Here is a 20484-nt window from a genome sequence, read left to right as displayed (position 1 = left end):
TTTGGAAAGCAAGTTCCTTAATTAATAGTAAAATTTCTCGCTGTGTAGGGGGGGTATGTTTTGTGTGTGTTTTCTGTCAATTCTTTTGGTGTCAGATTTCAATTTTGTTTCGTTCATTTTCAATGCGTATCGTTTGGCTTTGAGGCACAACCACAGCGGCAGTGGCAACAACATCAAAATAGGTATTTGGCGGCATTTTTACAAAAGCCACCGCCATCGCCGTTTCCACTGCCACTGCTGCAAGCGGCAAGCGGCAAGCTGAAGCTCTGTTGCAAGTTTATTAATTCAGCAACAACTTTGCAACTGTTTTGAGTCAGCATCAGCATCAAGCATCGGCGGCGACGGCGGCGGCGGCAGCGGCGGCAACAACAGCAAATTGTCATCCCCCGCGGCTTGTTTTTCCCATGTGAAATTTACATTTTCATATGCTGCCTCTGCCTCTGCTGCTGTTGCACGTTGCAGCTTGGGTCTCCACACCTTTTGGCGGCTGGAGCAGCAGCATTTTGGCCATTGTGTTGATTTATGTTCACATTTTGTGGTCATTTCTCTTTGCAGCCTAACTGCAGCGGCAGTGGCAGCGGCAGTGGCAGCGGCAGCGGCGCACCGAACGAAAATGTGACAGCCTTTAGCCAAATCAGCCAACGGAATATGCATCTATATGTGGCATGCATCCACACACACTAACCGTAGATGTGTATAGACTGTTTCTGTTTCGGGGAACGGGAGACTTGCTATTTAAGGCATTTTTTTACCTGCTTCTTTGAGTCGAAATAATCTCAATTGCTAATTGAAGTCGACGCTCGCCGAACAAAAAAACAAAAAGCGAAACTCACCTGCAACGAAAAAAGAGAAAGGAAGGCAAAATATTCAAATATTAATTGGGGGTGTATCAAATATTACATACTAGTATATACAAATATTGACATTCAAACATAGGGGAATCATGGAAAGGTTTCGTGGGTCTCCGAGGGAGGTTATTCTTAGGGAAAACGTTTGAAAACTATTTCATTGAATCTTAATTATAGATTTATGGGAATTTAATTTAGATCGTATTTCATATTTTTCGGTATTTTTGGGTGTTTTAATGTAAAGTGGTATTTAAATACCACACTGTTGGTATATTTTGGTACCAATCCGTTGGTATTTCAGTAGTACAAAGCGGTTGGAAAACAGCAAATCATCGTTGTGTACTTTTATACCATACTTTTAGTATTTAAATACCACACTCTTTGGTACCAATCTGTTGGTATTTCAGTACAAAACTGTTGGAAAACAGCAAATCATCGTTGTGTACTTTTATACCATACTTTAAGTATTTTAATACCACACTGTTGGTATTTTTTTGGTAATACTATTCACTTAGTATTTGAATTCCGCACTTTTGGTATTTTAATACCACCATTTTGATATTTTGATACCACTCCCTTGAATGTTTTGGTATTTTAATCTCTTTTATGGTATTTTACAACACTTTGTCGGTATATTTTGGTATTTTAGTGGTATTTTTGTCGGATTTTTGTTGTTTCCCCAATCTAAATGGGAGGAGAGGGGAAAAATGATAGATTTACCCTTATAAATATTTCTTGAGCCCCCAAAAATGTGTCTTCTTCCGTTTCGTATTCCCTTAAACAGTCAAGCAGACTTTCGGTCACTTTTTCTGGTTGGGGGATAGGATTAGCAATCAGCACCTTTCGCATGACCCCAATAAGGCATCATCTCTTGGTATTTTGGTCTCGCTCCGTTCGCTCTGGAAAAGTCAAAAGTTATGGGTTTCATTAAGCCGCCGTCGCCGACGTCGCTGTATTGCGGCTGTGGCTGTGGCTGTGGTTGTTGTCGTCGGCGTTCGCATTCGCATTCGATAGATAGATAAAGAGTGACCCATACAACACCATGCAACAGGAGGCGAGGCGCAGAGGCATGGACGTAGGTCTAGGACCAGACCCAGACATTAGCACACACCCGCTAATCTAAGCACATAACTTTTTGTGGCAGGAGTGTGTGAAGGCGAACCACAAATGCGGAAGCACTTTCTAAAGATGCAGGCAACTCTGCAAGCGCTGCTGCTGCTGCTGCTGCTGCACTTATCGGGGTGCCCCCAAAAAAGAGAGAGAGACAGAGAGAGAGAAATAGTTAAGGCCTAATCGAAAATGCTCATCGTTCTGAAACGCGGAAAATTCGATTAAAGGCAAAGACCCAGAGACGACCAGCGTGCCAGGGTACAAAAAATGCAATTAGAGGGTGGGTTGTGGGATGCGTTATTAATGTGCGCGGATCTCGTACAGAAACGAGCTGAAAAATATTGATATACATATGTATATACTCTATATAATTGGTTCAGGAATGCGGAAGCGAAAAAGCCAGCGAAAAAATGTGTAAAAAAATTTAATAAAACACAAAAATTCAAGAAAAATGTACGCAAAGATGCGACGAAGTTTGAATACTCTTTTTTGTTGGCTGTGGCAACACTCTAGAGGTACGGGGATGCCAGACTGTGCAGCGTTGCCACCTGGAATATATAATGCTGTTAAATCCCAGGGATAGCTATACCGTTTAGCCTTCTGAATGGCATTTAATCGATTGGAAATTAAATTGTAATCATTTGTGGTACCCAAACCTACTAGTCACTCGATTCGAGTGATTATTCTACTTGAATTGAGTCAGATGGCATTTTATTCGAGAGAACGAGAGTCGGACATCCTGCCTTCTGATCGAGCATGGAATGCTTGTAGCCCCGCAATGGCTAGGGTATTCGAATCGGTAGCCAAGGCACCGGCAAGGAGCTACTTTCGAGGCCAGGCTGCACTCGTATCCAGGCTCTATATTAGATTTCCAAGTGGGAGGTGTTCACGCACACACACACACACAGACACACACACGGCCATGGGGTGGGGGGCATTCACGCACACACACAGCATCCTATGGGTGGGGACTGGGGCCTAACAAGCCTGGCCCCAACGCCGTCTTGGCCGTCTCAGTCTTGTGTTAAATGAAAACGCATTAAAGCTCAGCGAGCGTTTGCAGTGGGCGTGTGCCTATGCTGCCTCAGCTTGAGGGGGGGCGTGCCGGGTTGGTGGGGCAGTGGGGTGGCAACTGCCGCAGCAGCAGCAGCAGGCAGGCAGGCAGGCAGCCGGAGCAGCAGCAGCAGTGGGTGTGCCGCAAATGGCAAACGGTGCTGCCAACTCGTTTGATTTTTCTCCTTCTCTCAAGCGAATGATAAATTTTGTAGATTTCTTTTCGAATCAAAATGGAGAAAGTTGACAGAAAGACAATCAAGAAGATTGATGAGGTGTAATCGATTTATCGATCTTATTCATAAGCCGATAAATAACCGTCTAATAACAATAATCGATTATTTTATCGATACAATTTGAATTTTCTTAATTTTGTTATGAAAATATGTCTTAGTCGTTTCGATATCGCTTCAACGATAACTAATCGATGACTCTAGATAGATGGAATAATTTTCAATATATCGACAATATCGACAATACAAATTCTATAGCAGAAATGTATTCCACTTTATACTTTGAGAAATCGATTTTATTTGATTTATTTCGATAACAATTGAAGCATCTTTCGATAGGTAAAACGATGAACAATCAATTAAATTTCGTGCTTTTAGTCTGGAGTTTCAATCGAGTTGGCAGCCCAAATGCAGAGCCTCATGCTCTGATTGTCAATTTGCGTCCGTCGATGACGATGACGAGATGATGGCGACGGCTTTATCGTTTATTGTCAATCTCTCTTTCCTTCTCCAGGGGCCAGAGCCCGTCCTAGTCGCCGTCGTGGTCGTTGTCTAATTAGAAAAGCACGTGAGCACGCACAGCTGCGTAGTTGTCATAATTAGAGAGTATAAGCCTCAAGATCCCAAGAGATCTTGGCCCGAGATCTCTCAGAAAGAAGGCAGAAGGAAACACTCTATTCATATTGGTGTTCAATATTACCGAGACAAAGATCGCAGAATGTGAATGAGACTGAGACTGAGACTGAGAATGAGGCTGCGGCTGCGGTTGAGAATGAACTGGGCGACAATTTGCTAGATTGATTGAGGCGTCGTCCCCCCCCAGCCCAGGCCCAGGCCCAGGCACCGGCACTGCCACTGGGACTGGGCACTGGCTCCAAAGAACGTTAAAGTGAACCGGTTCGGGCAATTAATGTCTTAAATGCGCCTGCCTGGTGTGGCATTGTTAATTAATAACACGATGAGGCGCTCTCATGGAGAACGTTCCCCCTTTGGGTCCACGACGACGACTAATTGTTAATGCAAAAATCGTTGCAAGTTAGAAAATCAATTTTTACTTTAATGATCTGACAGGTAAGTGCATATTAAAGTTGGACCATCTCTCCGCACAGATCTCTTGGCGGAGACCAGCCTTCTTTTGGTTAAGTGTTAAGTGGAGAAGAAGCCAAAGCTGAAGGAGATGGAGAATAAGGATATTTCAAGGAACACAGCAAGATCTGCGGAACTGAAAAAGTGGAAGTATTTCGTAGGATATTTAGCGCTGAAATCAATGTTCATAAAGGTCGTAGTGCCTTCTGTAAAATAGGTCCTCCCTTTTGCTCCAGTGAGACTCGCACTCTCTCCCTTCTCGCTTCTTCTGCCACATCTTTGGGTTCCTTGGGCCACGCCCTCGAAAAAGTAGCAGTCACCAAGGGGCACAAGGGGCACAAGGGGCAGTCAGTGTTTCAAAGTCACAGAAACAGAAACAAAGAATTCCAAAAGAAACCGCCCAAAAAAACAAAGGAAAAAAAAAACAAAGACGGAAAGATACAAAGTGCAACCGCAGGCCCCAAAAGCAAATAGTGTGTGGAGTGGGCGTGGCCGAAAAATCGGACGAAGCCACAGTTGTTGCAAGTTGCTGTTGCTGTGTGTGGCGGCGCCTGGCAAATGCACAAGGCCAAAAGACTATAATTAAGCCATGCCCCCAGAGGGGTCCAAGCACACAGACCTGCCGCAACATGTGGCCAAAACGGGAGAGGGGATGGGGGGTAGGGGGTCGGCCGCCAAGCGACAACTTCCTTCTAACCTACAAAAAGCGAAAAAATCAACTTTTAAATAAACTTTTATGCAAAATACTAAACAATATCCGTTGTGCGTTGTCAACGAATGACATGAAATTGGCAAACGTGGAGCAGGAGCAGCAGCGGAGGAGCACATTTCCGTTTCAAGCAATTTCCGCGAGAGGTCTCTCCCCCTGCCCCTACCCCTACCCCTCTCTCTCTCTCTCTCTCTCTGGCCAGGTCTCTCGAGTGCTATTTGATTGGTAAGCAATTTACGCAGTCGACAGGCAACGTGCCACAGCCACAGCCACAGCGACTGTCGAAAGTAACATTCAGCAACAGCATCGGAGAGACAAGAGAAACCCAGCGAAAAAAAACCCCAGAAATGGCTTAGGCTAGAACAAAAAAAAATGTAGTTGCAACATCTCTCGACCCTGACCCGCAGCAACATGTTGTGTTGCATGTTGCCTGCCCCCGCCCCCGCCCCTGTAATACTCTCATGAAGTAAGTACCACAACAAAAAGGAAAGCTTTGCGTCAATTTGAACGCATGTATCCTTTCGCTTAGGGGAACATTTTGGAAGCCTTTGGAATATGGTTTCGGTTCTTGAGAATTGAATGTTATTTTCAATGTTTGCTGGTGATTGCAACCGCTGTTAAGATACATGCCACAGATGTATCTTGTATCTGACATCTTGCATCTTGTAGAGCATCCTTGAATCGTTGCAGCTCTGGACGGGGCAGTGGCAGAGCCATCGCTCTTGATCGTTTGCATCTTTCTTGTTTGATCTTGTACGCATCAAAATGTTGATGCCCCATGATGGGGCAGGCAGCCAGGCAGCCAGGCAGCCGGGCAGAGGCACATCCGTTCGCCTTTTGCTGATTTGTATATCTAATTTTCATAATCTTGCAGGCACATTCGCCATGCCATGCCACAAGCCGCAATGTCAGCCAGAAAGGAAATCCAGTCAGTGCGCCTCTACAGCCTCTCTCTTGCTTGCCTCATTTGAATGTGTGTGTAGTGGGGTGTCCGGCGGCGGCACGTTTAGCAACGCATGTCAACGCAACAGAAGTTGCAACAGGAACAGCAGCAACATGAGGCAGCAACAGCAACATAATCATTGAGAGAGAGAGAGGAGTTCTTTTGTAATTAACACAGAATCCGCTTCCGGCAACAAGAGGCAACAACAGACACACAGACGCAGCGAGTGATGTGCAACAAGTGCGTGCCACAAGCTATAGAGAGACAAGTGCAACATGTGTTCCATGTGTCCCCCATCGTCTAGCGGGTGGGCCGAGGCCGATACCGATGCCGATGCCGGGGCCGGGGCCGGGGCCGAGGCCCGAGAGGCGACATCTTCTGTAGCCTGCTGGCGGCCATGCACCTGAGCGAGATCCATGCAGCGTGCCACAAAAGCTGTGGCAGCAGCAGCACCAGCACCAGCACCAGCACCAGCGCCAGCAGGAGAATGACGAATGACAAGACATGCACAAGGGGCAGGAGGCACACAGGAGGAGGCAGATTATGCAAAAAGGAGAGGCGACACAGGAGACACTGGAGACAAAAGCTCGGGCCAAGAGACGTTGACAGTTTAGGCCTGGTCGTGGCCAAGATGTCACTTTTCATTAGGCAGCTGCTGCAGCGGCCGCTGCTGCTGGGTTGTGGCATGATGCATGGGCATGGGGCACCTGTTTTTCTGTGGCGGCCTTTTAGATTAGTCGCCTGTAATTAGTTAATAACATGGCAAGGCATGTCTAAATTGCTGCGCGCGACATCAAGTTGCACGTTGCACGGTTGCATTTTGATTGATGTTGCTGCCGGGCAACACAGCAGCAACAGCAGCAGCAGCAGCAGCAACCTGCAACAAGAGAGCTCTCCATAAAGCTGGAACAATGTTATGCATATATTTAATTGATAAGTTTTTAGCACATGATAAATTTTAATACTGTGGTGTGTGTGGCAGCAGCAAGATGAACAGCAGCAACGGCAGCAACAGCAACGGCAACAGCAGCAGCAGAAACTGTTGCCACAACATACAGCAACCTGCAACAGCAGCAACAGCCACCGAGAGCCAACATATAAGCCGACATAAATCCATTAAAGCCGCACAAATTCCAAGTAAATTAAAAGCAGTTAAACTCAATTGATTTTGAGACGCAGCAGCAACGGCGGCAACAGCAGCAACAACTTGCCACAGCACGAGGAGCCGCAACAACACCTCTCTTTGGGGCAACAATAAAAATAAACAACGGCTGCAACAATCCCAAAAAAATGCGAGACAGAGAGAGACAGAGAGAGAGAGAGAGAGAGACAGCGAGAGGGTGAGAGTGAAAAAGGCCGAAGCTTTTAATACACTTTGAGGCAAGTCCCAGAGAGCTTTGTGCCACGAGACTCCTTCTTCTCTGGTGTGGTAGAGGCTACCCTTGCTGGCCAAAAGGGTATAAGGAGAACACAGAAATTGAAGCTGAAAGCTGAGACCCCGCAACAGCAGCAGCACCAGCAGCAGCAGCAGTGGCAGTGGCAGCAGGCCAGAGGCCTCGGCTCAATAAATTTTTATCGCTTCCATCTGTATCTGTATCTGTGTATCTGTGTGCGGCTGTTCCACATGAGTGTGGGCCAAGTGAGGAATGCTGAAACAAGAGCAACAACAGCAACAAGAGGCAGGCAACAGGCTAACGACAACCGACAACAGAAGCCGCATTCAAGGCGTTGTACAAACACATACATAACAACAACAACAACAACAACAACATACAGCAGCAACATCCAGCAGCAGCAGCAGCAGGAGGTGCAACATTTACTAGAAATTTTTGGAGAACTCACCAAAAAAAAATCACACACCCAAAAAACAAAATGGAAACGAAGAGTCCCCCCAAAAAAACAGGAAGAGAGACAGAGAGAAACAATGGCAACCACATGTGGCATATGCCACGCCACTAAGCCCTGGACTCTTCTTCTGTTTTTTTGTTTTTGTGGCAACAAGGATTCGGCCAGAGCCAAACTCTTGCAACAAATTGCTTTGATTAAGCTGTGAGGGCGTTGAGGGCAGAGCTTAACTGAATGAGTGGACGAGTGGACAGAAGGGAGAGGGAGAGAGGTGAACACACACCCACAGCAGGCTTCAGGAGAGAGAGAGGATGTTGCAGGATCATCAGCCGATGACAAGCGTATGCAACATTCCGATTCTGATGATGATTATTATTATAATCCATGCCATTGTTCCATTTTGTTGCTCCATTCCAGTGTTCCAAAAAGCGCATCAGTTGAAAAATTCCTTAAATGACTGTATCTTGACACAATGATACTGTATCTTTAGCAAACAAAGGTTCCTCTAAGCGAAAGGACACATCGTCCAAGCCAAAAACTCTTTTCAATGTTCCCATCCAATACCGCATCATTTGTTTATTTGGTTCGATCTCTTAGCCGCCTCTTAGGCCTTCATCATCTTCTTGGGCTCGGTCTCTGGCCGCTGGCGGCAGAGTGTTGTTGCAACGCCCACGCATCGCACTCGCACTGGCACTCCACTTCTGCCCCATTCGGCCGCTGAGGCGACGGCGAAGGCGAAGGCAAGGCACAGCCTTTGCCATTTAACTGACCCAAACAGCAACTGCAAATGCAACAGCAACAGGGAACTGCAACTGCGAATGTGAGGAGGCTGCTGCCGCTGCCTGCTGCCTGCTGCCTGCCACTTGTGCAACAAAAACTTTCTCTGGCCAAGAATGTGTGTGCAGCTGCAACAGCAAATGCTTTAGGCCCAGAGAGAGGAGAAATACTCGGCTTAGATAGTCTCAAAAAAAAGTCTTCCGTCTTCTGCTTGCCGTAGTCCAGTTTCCCAGTCCCCCCCCCTCGCTAGAGTCTCTCATTCGTACAGGCGGAGACTGGTGGCAGAAGCAGGGGAGTGGGTACGGGTACAGCACCCGCCGCGTGTCGATTGAAAATTTATGATCACAATTTTGGTTAATGCATTTTCGTGTTTGTGCCATGATTACCAAATGTTATTCACGCTCCACTGACTCTCTACTCCAACTCCCATCTAGAGGATACGTCGTCTCCCTCTCTCTCTCTCTCTCTGTGTGTGTGTGTGTAGTGGCAGCAAATGTGCAACACATATGTGTGTGTGTTTGCATCTGGTCAGCAATCAATGCCAAAATGGCGCGGGCGCATTGCGACTCTGTTTACGGTTAACTAAACATTCCAAACGCTCCAAAACGACAAGAAACGTGCAACGCAAAGTCCCAGTCCGAGTGCCAGTCCGAGTCCCAGTCCCAGTGGCAGTCTTGGACTCTCTGCCACCCCACTCTGTGGCTGCTGCCTCGCAGTCCTCGCTAATAAGTAGCCAGGGTTGTCAACGTCTCGCTGGAAAGGGCTAGGGCTGTCTCCATCCAACGTTCAAACGGATTTTCTGCTTGCAAACGTTCAGTAAAACTCCTCCCGCAAGTGCTTTCAGTAGCCTTTCGCTTATGGGACATTTCCCTACGCCAAACAGGTGACAACTCTGGTCGGAAAGAAACCATTTCGGTGGCTTGTACTGCTGGTGCTTCTGTTGCTGCTGCTGCTGCTGCTTTTGTGGCAGCTGCTGTAAACACATTTTTTGTCGTTTGTCTACGTTGCATTTCCGTTTTGTTGTTGCTCCCATTTTTGGGGTTAGGCGTAGGATTGCCACAAAAACTGAGAGAGAGAGAGAGAGAGAGCGAGAGAGAGACACAGGCACAGACACGGTCAAGAGAGAAGAGAGCTAATGTGTCTTGTAATTTGCATGGCCATTTGTGAAAAAAGTGAAAAGCGCATTCGCATTCGCATTCGCATTTTTTTTTTTTTTTTTCTGGGAGCATTATAGTATTTTTTTCCTTACTCGCATGTGGCATTGGTGGCACGGCGGTGTGGCGACTGTTTTTCCTGCGTAAATTATGCGGCATTTTTACCGTTTTCACTCTGTTGGTGGAAAACAGTAGCACTTACAAGCTCCTTTTATGGCCAGGCTCTGACCAAAAGCGGCTGGCGGGTTGCCGGTTGGCGCTTTTCGCATTCAAAATAGCCCCCAAAAAAAAAAAAAACCCGAAAAAAAACAGAGCCCCCCAAAAAGTGATGCCAAGAAAATGAGAGACTTTTTATGGTTATGATTGCGTTGTGTGTGCGAATGCTAAATATGCTAGGGAAATGCCACAGGGAAATGCCAAATGGAAATTGTGGGGGGCTCCCTCTCAAAAGACTCCTCGATTTGGACACGTGGGCGTATGGGCAAATGCTGCAAGGAGTTTCTGCTTTCACACACAATTAGCGTGTGTGTTGCTGCCTTTTTTTGCCCCTGTGCTGCACATCTTTGCTGTGTGTGGGTGTTGCAGCTTGCGGACCCTCTCTCATGCAGCACTCGTGTAGTGCTACTCCCCCTCCTCCTTCGCACAAATGGGAAAAAGCTGCATCGCCATGTCCATGAATCATGCCTAGACTTAAGTCTATTGTTGCTGCTGTGTTGCTCTTGTCGTTGACACAATCAACAGCGGCAGCAGCAGTGGCAGCAGCGGCAGCGGCAGCGGCAGCTACTCCTGCAACTGCAACTGCAACTTGCAATTGATTTGGCCAACATACGGGGCTGCTGATTGCTAGTCTCTGACTTGGTTTCTTTTGACTAATGATACAAACGACAACAGCATCAGCAGCAGCAGCAGCAGCAGCAACAGGAGCAACATTTGTGCCAACAACTGTTGCAGCAACACAAACAACAGCAACAACAACATGTTGTTGACACGCGCGCATCGTTAGCAAAATGCAATACCCAAGCCCCCAAACTGATGCCAGATTCTGAGACAGCACTAATAAATGTACAGAAGAAATCGTCCTACTACTCGTAGAAAGTAATCGATTTTTTGATAGATTATCGATTAAGTTTGAAACAAACTAAATTATTTTAGCTTTCTTACATTGCTGAGAGCAGGAAGATCAGAGAGATCCTTAAGCATCCATCGCTGAAAGAACTATATTAATCAATGGACTTCGATTTATCAGCGATTTTAAAGCATATATCGATTATAAGCCACATTAATCGATAGAACAAATGCTCTACTGTTGCTGTAAAGGGTAGGAAAATTAATTCTGGGAATTCTTTGTTGCGATCTACGATCTGTTTCGTTATATATATGTCATCTATTCGTTTTCTTTCAGTGTATGATTCGTTTTTACGCGTAGGTGTCAACTCTCGCTGGAATGGGAATGGAAACACATTTCTCAGAGAGACGTTTCCCAGTCATTGTTAGTGCTTGTTCTTTTTATTTTTGTGTGGCTGCTTCTTGGGAATGTGGCATGCACTTGAAATATTTCTTTCTTTATTTTTTTTCGTTTGTGTCTGCCACATGCTGCTGGCGGCTGGCTGCTATTATTCTTATCAATTGTGGTGCAGCTGCTGCAAGTTGCTTTGTGGCTGATGAGAGACTCAAGGAATTAGTTTTATGATTTCAAAGATATTGTTATTTTTGCTTGGGAAAAATATTCATTTCAGACTCGTGGAGAAGCTCCTCTACAGAGTCCTGTAGCATTGATAGAGAACGCCTTTGGGGGCGTTTAATTATCGTTTGCATTGCTTTTGCTTTAACAAAATGTTCCCATAAACGAACGGCTACAGATCGTCTTAGATCCCGTTTAAATGGAGCCCCCAAAATGTTTTTCAGTTGTTGCCGCTGCCGCCAAAAGGCTATTAAAATTGTTGCAGCTCTCGCAATAAACACAAATCTCTGCGGCAATCACATGATGCGGCGGCGGCGTCGGCGGCGTCGGCGGAATCAGCGGCCGGCAGGCAACACCGGCAACACCTGTTGCCGCTCAATATCAAAAGAGCACGTGACCAGCAACATGTTGAGCAGGGAACAAGGAACAGCAGCCTCAGCAGCAGCACAGTCCCCTTGTAATATAATTCATCAATTCACAAACAGAGAGGAGAGGCAGCAGAGGCAGCAGAAGCAGCAGAAGCAGCAGCAACAGGAGTAGCGGGCACGATTCTGATTCCGATGCCGATTGCCAGGTTAACAAACGATAAATCGATGAGCCAAAAGGGCAAACAGGTGTCTGGTCCACCAAAGAGCAAAGGAAAAAGAGCATGGATGGAGAGGGCGCGGACAGAAGGGAGGCCCCGTTGTGGGACCCATTCTTACGGGTTCCCTTTCCAGCTTCCGTTGTTGGTTTTTGGGTCTGTAGGGCAGCCACAGGGCCATAAAAAAAAACAAACAGAAAAAGAAGAAAAAGAAGAAAAAAAGGAAGAGAATTCTTAAAGCTTTAAAGAACCGCTTGCATCATACCCTTTAAACCCATACTTTTATGAGTAGAAAAATTTTGGGTTGTGATAGGAAGTGAAAACCCACTGGGCAAATGGCAAAACTTGATTTGAAATTATGAAAATATCATCGGTAGAAAAGTCATCGTTTAAGCAAGGGAGCGAGGGAGAGGGAGAGCGAAGGAATGGAGAGCAGAGATGTGCAATGCAAGCAAACTTATCAGAACGCAAACAAAGAGAGAGAGAGAGAGGGAGAGAGGAGTGCAGCCCAAAGAGTAAGGGCAAAGAAGTAGCAGCACAACAACAAAAAGCGTTGCGCGCGTGTAACCTTGAGATAATTTAATCGTTTCTGTTTGAGAGCAGGCACACACACACACACACACACACAGAGGATGCACACAAGTGCATGCCGATGATGCTGAGATCGCAGCCAAAAAGCCACAACAAACAATTGAAAGCATTTAGCAAACGAGAGCAACAGAGACGGGGTGACAACAGAGCAAAAGAAGAGCAACGGGAATCGACAATCAACATAAATGCAGTCAGCGTAAGCCGAGGCAGAGCCACACGAGGAATCCCAATGGAATGAGATTTTCCTTGCAGTCAGCGTTGGCGGAGGATCAGGCGGGCAGAGAGCAGAGCCCACCGAAGGCACAGGAGCCGAACGAAAACGAAGGCAGTCAGCGCAAGCGAGAGAACAGAGCAGAGCAGAGCAGAGGTAATGCCCATACGAATAAAACGTTATGATCCCACGGCAGAGGGCAGAGGGCAGAGGGCAGAGGCAGAGGGCAGATACCATAAGGCAACTGAATGAAGTCGACGGCAGCTTTCGGAAGAGGAATCAAGAAGAAGAAAAAAAAAACAGATCCCAGCTTACCAGAAGGTTTACAAAAATACAGATACCGATTTTTGTTTAAAAATCATAGATTCCTCAGCATCGTGAAGTAGAATGGCTTCATACCGCTTGCCTCCCCGCTCTCCTTTCGAGAGCGAGTACAGTCCAGAGTGTTTGACTGCAGTGTAAATAAAAGCAGAGACCGAAGCAGAAACAGAAGAGGAGACACAATTGCATTGAGAAAACTTTTGAATAAAATCGATGCTTCCTAATCTTCTGCGGTGTGGAGGCTTCGCCTCGTCTCTCCCTCTTGAGCATGTGCAAACAGAAGGGAAGTTCTCCTTCTTCTCCTCCTGCTGCTCGATCATCATCATCATGCCATCCTCTTCAGAGAAGTCGCCACAGAAATGAACTTTAGAATATGCCAAAAGAGGAAAGGTGCGGTGGAGAGGGAGAGGGAGAGGGAGGGAGAGATCACCTCTCCGGAGCATCATCATCAGCAAACACTGATAAATTATTTGACAGATTATATTTGCGTTGAACTTTGGGCCGTGCCAAGACGCCGTCGACAGCAGGAGCAGCAGCAGCAGCGTAGTCGGAAGGCGATACCGAATGTTTGGATACCCTGTTTTCGATTCCTTTGTAATGTTTAATGGGAATACCCGCATTAATATTCAGAAACAAGAGAGAGGGTCCCACATTTGATAAAAACTAGCATAGGCAGCCCCTCCCAATGGGTGTCCAGAAAAGAGAACACATGCTAAAGGAGAATCGGACGATTGAATGGAGTAGTAGTCGGAGGAGAGGCTGAAAGAGCAGTGCAACTCTCCAACTGCAGGCCCAACGAAAGAGAGAAAGCTTTCAGAGCGCGCGCAGCCGTTGCTGGTTTTATTTTTATTTTTTACTATTTTTTTTTTTGCCGTTTGCCCGTTGCCCGTTGCTCTAACAAATGAGCGTCATGTCTTTGCCCGTCGCAAAACAAATCTGAGCAATTTTTTATGATAAATAACACCCCTGGAGAGGGGGAGGGCGGGAGACGCACAGCAAAAGACTGTTATATTTAGTGTAGGCCCCGCAGGCCGTTAACGGAGAGCGAAAGAGCGGGCAGGCAGAGAGGCTTGTGCAAACAAACAAATCGCTGTAGATTTATTTTAGTGCAAAAGCCTTAACACACTAAATTGCTCAGGCATGCGTGGGTTAACCATTCAGCTTAGGCAATGCAACGTTAGAGGGAGATAGCTTCTATCCGAAGAGTGAGAGAGTAAAAAAGAGGGAGTGCAATAGAGAGGGAGAGGTGGCGTGTGTGTGTGTGTGCGTCTGCACCCATCGATGTGGCGATGAAAAATGTTGCCTTTCAACGCGGTAATTAAAAGATGAATCGTCCTCTCAGAGCCTCCTCTATCTCTGTGGGCACACACAGTCGTCTCTCCTCTCCACTCTCTCTCTCTCTCTCTCTCTCTTACTCTCCCTCTCTCATTGAAGTTTGGTTACAAATTATGCTTCATTAACTGAGATAACGCCCCAGATCAAGGCAACAACAAAAACTACATGGAAATGTACAAACATACATATTTTTCCTATATGATTGATTAATGCTTTTAACATGTCCAGTACCCAAATTGGATTGCAATAGAACGGAATGGTAATGGAATGTGCGAGTGTGTGTGCGTGTGCCTTTCACTGAGGCGATGAGAGAGAGACGGTGAGAGTTTAACTGAGAATATTGCAAATTTAATTGCCAGAGATTTTTTTCTCTCATTTTCTTCGGCCATAAATAAATATATGTCCATTCGCTTAGAGTAAATTTGAACAGTGAACCAGTGGAACTAGTGGAACACGGAGTATTTTGTAATCTCCTCAAATCAATTCTTGTGGCCAGAATTTTCATTAGTTAGTAAAACGAGGTACATACTGGAACTGGAACTGACCTAAAAAACAATGGTGATCCCCTGATTGACACAACGAGACCGGAACAACCCTTTTTGGAACAGATGCCACACCTACGAGACAGGGGTACAACTTTCACTTGCAATTTGGGGAAACCAACTGTAAACTTGACGGTTATCTATGGATCTCTTGCTGCACTTCCGGCTGATTAATTGATCTCACGGTCGGAAGGGGAACAAAGGGTTAAGAACCTAACGGTCACCTTTCATTGTACAGTTAGGTAAAAGCTGTCTGCTCTTTTGAGTGTCACGCGCCAACAAACTTTCACTAGCCGCGGGAGACACAAAGAGAGAGAGACAGAGAGAGAAAGACGGAGGAACAAAAGGGTTGCAGCACCCCTAAAAGTTGATCTGGGGGATCGATATATAAACAAATTTCCAGGCCAGCCTCAAACTGATAGAAATCTTCAGTTAAGAAAATTTGGGTCAACAAAACGAAACGACAAACAGCTGCCAAGGGCAATGAAATGAATGGAGAGGTCTCAAGACAAGGAAGGGTTCCCGTTCTCCCGTTGCCCGCCGTTTGGGCCATAAAAAGCCGAAACGAAACAGAAGTCAGCAGGTAACATCGAAACATAATGAAAGGAGCTCGGAGGAGGAAGACTGCAACTCCTGCCCCTGCCCCTGCCACAGCCACTGGCCATTATCATCGTTTTTTTTTTTTTTTTTTTTGTAAACTTAAGTTGAAATTTATTTTTGGCACGCGCGAATTTCAAAGAACACTTTTGCAGCTGTCTAAAAAAAAAAGAGAGAAGATAACCGAAAACAGAAACTGAAACAGAAATTGATGGGCAAACCACAAAGGGGGGAATTAATGAACTTTTTTCATGAGTTCAGTTCTTAGGGGTACGATCGTAGGGATCTATGAATACGCATCAATCGATCATTAAATCTCTTCTTAACAGAATATAACAAGATCCATCGCTCACTCACACTGCCTCCGTCTTTTACAGAGTGGCTTAGCAGCAAATAGTCGCGCTAGATCCCATTAGAGATAGGGCAAGAGAAGTCTAACAGAGATGCAGGGCAGAATTAGCTCTATCTTTCACTCTCTATCCCAGTGTGGCTTAGCATTTCGGTATATTTTTTGGGATTTCATCGTAAAATGTTTGTTTCCTTCGTAACGCATTTGTCCGCTCTCTTATGGACAACTGTTACAACGAATCAACACGAATGAATCACAAAGTACAGTCTCCTCTTTCTCAATCATTAAGGAAAACTCTCAGGCTTACCCAAATTACACGTTCAATTAGAGCTACTACTCGTCGGACTAGTACGACCACGTTGCAGAACTCACCTGCAATGAAATGAAAAGAGGAAAGAAGTTAATTTCAGTTCGGAGGCAAAAGATGTAGAGATGGCAACTCTTATTAATAGACAATCAATCAGGCGGTGCCCCACAAAAGCGGCCGACAGCACCATTGTAACTCTACCGACTGCGGGATTGAACCTGAACCATCATCTATGGGGCTGGGCAAATAATGGCCTGGACTATGGACCCTAACCACATGTGCTGGTGTTGGGGGAATGGAATGGTCGAATGGTCGGGCCTGCTCTGCAATTAAGCGGCAATTCAATTCAGAATCGGAATCGGAATCGAAATGGGAATAGGATTGGGAGAATGCCAGCCCAAGACATATAATGGCAACCGATGGTGCGGAGTCAAGTGCAAACACTTGCGCGACCTGTCAGAGCCCGCCCCCCGCCCCCCTCCCCCCTCGAGCCCTTGTGCAACACAATAGCCTTCTCCTCTCTCTCACTCTCCCATTCTGCAAAAATTGATTAAACCCATTCATAATGACAGCCACAGAACAGCGTTCTAGAACTGGCGGCAACTTCGATTTTGCTAGAGCGGGGAGTTCTGACCTTGCGAGTGGTGCTAATAAAAAGCGATTGTGGCAAATTTCCAGATCACATCGAAGGGGGACTAATACACAAGAGCGGAGAAATAGTACCTACGGCTAAGCCACACTGTAAAAGGGAAGAAAGACTCTCTCAGAGTCAGGGTATTCTCACACTTCAGGGCCAAATCTGTTTCTTTTGCTGCGATTTTTCTTATAGAAAAAAGTGTGAGGAACTGCCAAGAGAGGATGAATGGGTTTGGGGTGTGTGTAAGAGATATGATCCACATTCAATTAAAGAACGCGTGTCGCATGGTCTCCACCAAAAACAAGGTAACAGCCATTTCTATGTGGTACAATAAAGTGCCTTCAGCTGCAATTCATTTTATTTATTGTACAAATGCAATTACAACGAAAAGAGCGATAGAGTGAGTGATAAAGGCAAAGAGAGGAAAGAGAGAGGGCTAAAAAGCTAACAAACAAACAACAAACACGAAGAGCGTTGACGGGCAACGCCGTCGCTGCCAACACGGACCATGCGATGACTATGACAACACAGACACCATTTTTTTTTTGCTCCGCCCACTTTCCCACACCCATTTCAAGCGAATGACGAATGGGCGGTGGGAGGTGGGAGGTGGCGGGGGGTCTGAGGGAGGGCTTCACGGGGGTTGGCAAAAAGTGCACTGAGCGGTGAAGGTAAGCGTGAATAAGCGTCGTGCAGGCGAATGGCACTAGAGTGAGATTACTCGCACTGCTCTACGAAAACAAAAACTACACAAAAAGTCCACTAAAAGTGATAGTCGGAGTTTCGATTAAAAATCGTTCAAAAAAGTGTAAAGTGGTCGATCAATATTCAATCGATATCGATAAATGATCTAGAAATAATCAAAAATAAAAAATTATCAATTGAACAGAATTCGATTACAAATGGATGTAAAAAGTTGAAATTTATCGACTAATGATCGTCCAATATCGATAAAACTCTGATAATCAATCGATTTAACACTTTAATATGAATTGACCAGAGCTGGCTTTAAAATCAATGCAAAAATTCCTTAAGGGATCGATTAATGATCAATAAATCTCTTATTAACTATCGATATACCACTAACATAGTAAGAAAGCTGTCATTTCGAAAGAACCTCCACAAAAGCCTGTTCAATCAACAAAGTCGGAAGTAAATATCGGTTAAAAATCGACGAAATATCGAGTAGTAAACCCAATAGAACTGAATAACTGACTCATCAATGAGCAATCGAAATCATTTACCTTTTCAAACCTAAAAATGGCTTTCTGTCAGCACTTTTGCTCTAGTCTTCATTCCCCTGTCATATTGTGTGCCTTTTCCTTTTCCAACAATTTTGCATAACCAAAAGGGAAATACATGATCCTCCTGTTCTCCCTAAATGCGAAAGAGATTGTACTGCAAAAGGCAAGAGGGCAAGAGGGGGACGACGAGGGAGATGAATGGAAAGGCGTTTGCATTTTGATGAGTCCCGTGAGTGGGAGAGGCGGACCTCCTCCCTCACATCTCATGGGCGGAAGAGGGAAGGCCTGTAATTGGGAGGGGCTGGTGACTCTCTCTCTCCCTCTCTCTCTCTCTCTCTTTAGGTGACGAACGTCATAGTCGCCGTAGTCGAATCGTGGGAAAATGTTTTTCCTGCTCTTGTTTTTGTTGTTGTTGTTGTTGTTCTGGCTGCCACGTTGCGGTGTGTCTGGGTGTGTTGTTGTTGCCTTGTACGTTGCTAGCTGTGGGGGCTGATGAAAAGATTTTTTGCCGCTCGCCGCGATTCGTTGCGCTGCATTAAGCAGAGCAGAAATACAACAACAAACGAAACCAAAAACAGTGTTAAGCACACTAACCGACTATGGAATACCATCTATGTACATAGATCTGAGATACGAGTATGTTTGTGTATCATCTACGCAGATCTTAGGGGAAACAAAAATTCGACAGAACTTTGGAAATTTTTCGGGCGAAGAAAACTATATCCCCGAGGGGTCTAAAAATCTATCGATTAATTTATCGATTCATGATGGGCAAAAAAAACCGATGGAACCCTGATAAATTGATATACCACCAAAATAGTCTAAAATGTTCGAATTTCTCTTGTGATCTAAAAATGGATCGATTAATAATCGAAAACATTGATGAATCGCTTGATATGCCACTAAAATAGAGAAAAATATTTAAATTTCAATTAAAACTTAAGATCCCAAAGGTAATCTAATGATCTAGTGATTTATCGGTTGATGGTTCACTAATAATCGATAAATAGTTGATAAATTATTGAAAATTGTCTAATTTCTAATCAGATCTATAATTATGATTGATAGATAATCGGCAAAATAGTGTAAAAGTATCCCAAAGGTATACCAATCGGAATCCGCGAATACCCTTGTCTCTCTCTATCTTTCTATGTCGATGTATCTGTCTGTCTCTCTCTCTTCCTCATTCCTTTAACGGTCTTGGCTTATCACACACGCATGCCCTGCTCTTCCCTCTAGCGCGCTAGGCGCTCCTCCTCCCACACTTGGACGACGACGACGACGACTAAACACCGCACTTTGCCTCCTCGCCTTATCTCAAGACACTTCCAAAGAGACTTCCAACTTTGGCTGCTGTCGCTATCGCTGCTGCTGCTGCTTCTGCCTCTGCTGCTGTTGCTGTCGACGCCTCTGTCAGCGTTTATCGCCAAAAGCCACTTGCACATGCAATTTCCAACCAAAATGTCTACGCTGCTGTTGAAAATTTTGTGTTTCTAATTGAATTCTGGAGAGATTTCAAATTTCATTCCTATTCGGTTTTGCTTTTGTTCTACGGCCTCTGCGAGGAGTGATAATAGCCACAGGCACAATGACTGATAAAGCCCCGAAAGCCGGCAATAATAATAATAATCATCATGGCAATAGAGTAGCAACAACAAAATAAAATGAAATTTTCATTTTTGTCGCACAGTTCAAGGCAGTTCTATAAGTACACGACAGAAAGTCTGCTGCAATCAAATATCAAAGAATTCAACAATAAATACATAATATACAACATATAAGCAGAAAAATGCACTCATACATCGAATGCACACAATATACATATGTATATAGTAGGGTAATCCCAGAATTTCGTTTTTCTTTCTATAGATAGAAGATAGATTTTCTTTTTTAATTGGCAACACGGCAGCAGTTATTTACTCAGAAGATTGTTTGATGTTTACTCAGGACTAGTCCTGACAAAATTGGGCGGCATTGATTGGTTTAGGGCCGGGCATCACTGGTTACTAGGGGGTACTGTACCGCTGTAGAGGCTAGAACCCACGAATTCTATAGGTTCTACCTTTCTTATTTCTTTCAATAAATTCCACCTTGAACTTGCATCTAAATTGAGGCCATGCACACACGCACATACACACGCGCATACACACTGCGTATGCGTGATGTGCCACCCATCCGCATGACGGATGACGCATACGCCATGTGTGCCACATGCAATACGATTAGATCTTTAACTCTCGCGAGTCGCCACTCACCCTGTGTGCTGTATGCAGCAGGCAGCGTCAAAGTAAAATAATTATTATTAATATTAATAATAATAGTTTTGGG

The 20484-nt window shown here is 45.2% G+C and overlaps 1 long non-coding RNA gene across 1 annotated transcript; it reads right to left on the bottom strand.

The window, feature by feature from the left end:
• Positions 1 to 810: 810 nt before the first annotated feature.
• On the bottom strand, positions 811 to 18198 carry LOC113566511. Its single transcript, XR_003409116.1, has 3 exons — positions 18157 to 18198; positions 16276 to 16340; positions 811 to 833 (listed from the first exon to the last, which is right to left on the bottom strand). It is a non-coding gene; the product is annotated as an uncharacterized LOC113566511 (long non-coding RNA).
• Positions 18199 to 20484: the final 2286 nt, after the last annotated feature.

Source organism: Drosophila persimilis, unplaced genomic scaffold (genome assembly GCF_003286085.1).
Source record: "Drosophila persimilis strain 14011-0111.01,24,50 unplaced genomic scaffold, DperRS2 tig00000735-arrow-arrow-pilon, whole genome shotgun sequence".
NCBI classification, from domain to species: domain Eukaryota; kingdom Metazoa; phylum Arthropoda; class Insecta; order Diptera; family Drosophilidae; genus Drosophila; species Drosophila persimilis.
Note: the sequence above shows the minus strand (reverse complement) of the source record. Positions and strands in the feature narration are given on the sequence as shown.